Source organism: Myotis davidii, unplaced genomic scaffold, assembly GCF_000327345.1.
Source record: "Myotis davidii unplaced genomic scaffold, ASM32734v1 scaffold261, whole genome shotgun sequence".
NCBI lineage: Eukaryota > Metazoa > Chordata > Mammalia > Chiroptera > Vespertilionidae > Myotis > Myotis davidii.
The window spans coordinates 341,011-343,419 of NW_006291737.1; positions in this window are offsets into that span (position 1 = coordinate 341,011).

Sequence of the window (2,409 nt, forward strand, 5' to 3'; positions counted from 1 at the left end):
TCTTTAATTTTCTTATCTTTTCTCTGTTTTACACCTTTGGTATTTCTGTTCTACTTTTTGTGAGATTTTCCATGATTTATCTGCCAGTCCTTTGCACTTTTTTTTTTTGTTACTGTGTTTTATTTTTTTTATTTTTTTTTTAATTTGGGTTTGTTTTTTTGTTTTTTTTTTCAAATTTTATTTTTTATTACAAAGGGTATTACATATGTGTCCATTTTTTTCCCCGCCCTAGACATTTCATTGACTGGCTTATTTCACTTAGCATAATGCTCTCCAGTTCCATCCATGCCGTTGCAAATGGTAAGAGTTCCTTCCTTTTTAGAGCAGCATAGTATTCCATCGTGTAGATGTACCACAGTTTTCTAATCCATTCATCTACTGATGGGCACTTAGGCTGTTTCCAGATCTTAGCTATGGTGAATTGTGTTTTAAATTTCCAAGGCGTGTGTGTGTGTTTTCTCTGAATGCCCTCCACCCCCCTTTTTTACATCATCCTATTCTCATTTCTTGAATCTTATACATATTTTAGCTCTCTGATATTTATGTTAGTATTCTCTGTGAGGAGGATATTTTATTGTCCCTGTGTAGTCTCTGTTCCCTGCATGTAGACTCTATTTCTTTGTTTTGATACATATCTTTCAGGTTAGAAGCTTTCATCAAGTATTTGTAATGTTTGGCTTTCTGCTCATATATAGGCAGACTAAAAAGCTGATTAGAAATTTTAAGAGCACAGATGAGATTGCTGACTGAAAGCTTCACTATAGGTAGTATGGAGAGTCCCAGGTTATACCTGTTGTCCCAGCATAAGTATTAATAAAGCCTCCTTTTATTCTAAAAAATGTTCTATTTTGTATGATAAAATATATGGTCATCCTAAACACAGGGTGATCTACCTGGACCATTTGTTAGGAAACTAGATGTCAATATCCTTAGGTTTTTCATCTTTGGCTGCTCAAATTTCCCAGGGAATATTCTTTCATGCTCCTACCTAGAGGTAAAGGTCTGACCGCCAACATTCAAGAAACTGCCAAAATAAAATGTTCAAAAATTAAAAATATGACTCTCATACAAACCTAAGGTTAAGTGCATTCAAATAACATTTTGAGCATCTGGACATTACTTATAGTCATTTTAGAATATAATTGCTAGATTAGATATACAGCTGGTTAATGTCCAACAAGGCAATTAAAACTATAATCTGCCCCAACCGGTTTGGCTCAGTGGATAGAGAGTCGGCCTGCGGACTGAAGGGTCCCAGGTTCGATTCTGGTCAAGGGCATGTACCTGGGTTGCAGTCACATCCCCAGTTGGGGGTGTGCAGGAGGCTGCTGATCGATGTTTCTCTCATCGATGTTTCTGACTCTCTATCCCTTTCCCTTCCTCTCTGTGAAAAATCAATAAAATATATTAAAAAAAAACTATAATCTTTAAAGTTATCTTTTCTACTGGAAAATAAGCATGTGAATCTCTACTAGTTGAAATCTTCCAATTAATATATAACTGCAGTGACTTAGCCCTTACTATAATAACAAAGTCAAGTAAATATATATTTCCCCAATGTTTCATATGATGTTAAAAAGACATGCTACACTCTTTTAGTCTTATTTTCAACTTTTGGATAATTTTTCTGAACAGACCTAAAGGGAGTTCAGCATTCAGGATTCATTTCACATAATCCTATGTTCCTTTGACATTTAAATTGTCAACTGTTCATTATATCCTTCAGTCCAGAGACGCTCTGTTTTATATCTTTGGAGAACAAATCTCTAGTTTTCTGCTGAGGTAAATGAGGGACCTAAAAGTGAGGAGTTTAAGGAACACATCTAGGGATTTACTTCTTAATAGTTTTCCATCAATTTTCCTTTAAAAGCCTCCACTTTATGCCCAGTTCCAGAGGCAAAGCAAACAGTGATGCTTTCGATGATTCTGCAGAGTTAACAAGGTTGGCTCTCAGCTTTCCCCACTGCCAGTCCAGAATTCACCTTTATCATATTTCCTTACTCAGTTAATCTTGATCTATCTGCTTTCCACCTTCCATATTATTTTTTTTCATTTTTCTCTCCTTATGGGCTTTATGCCTCTAAATATATCATTTTATTGTAATTTAGAGGTATTTAAGAAGTTTGATAAACTCTCAATGTCAGTATCTTTGGGTCTTTCCTCCTAAACTGATAAGATTTCCCAGTGAATACAATTCTAATCATCTGCCTACATAGTAAAGATCTGGCTGCCAACATTCTAAGAGTTGAGTAGGGGAAGATGGATGACAGGAGATTTCTGGCTTAAGTATGCATAAATTCATTCAATGCCCCTGATTTTGGTATAGTACCCTTGCCTTTGAATGAACTACTACAGAAGCTTTCACTGGACCCAAGAAATAGGGAAAGTTTTGGCATGAAATTAGATGCA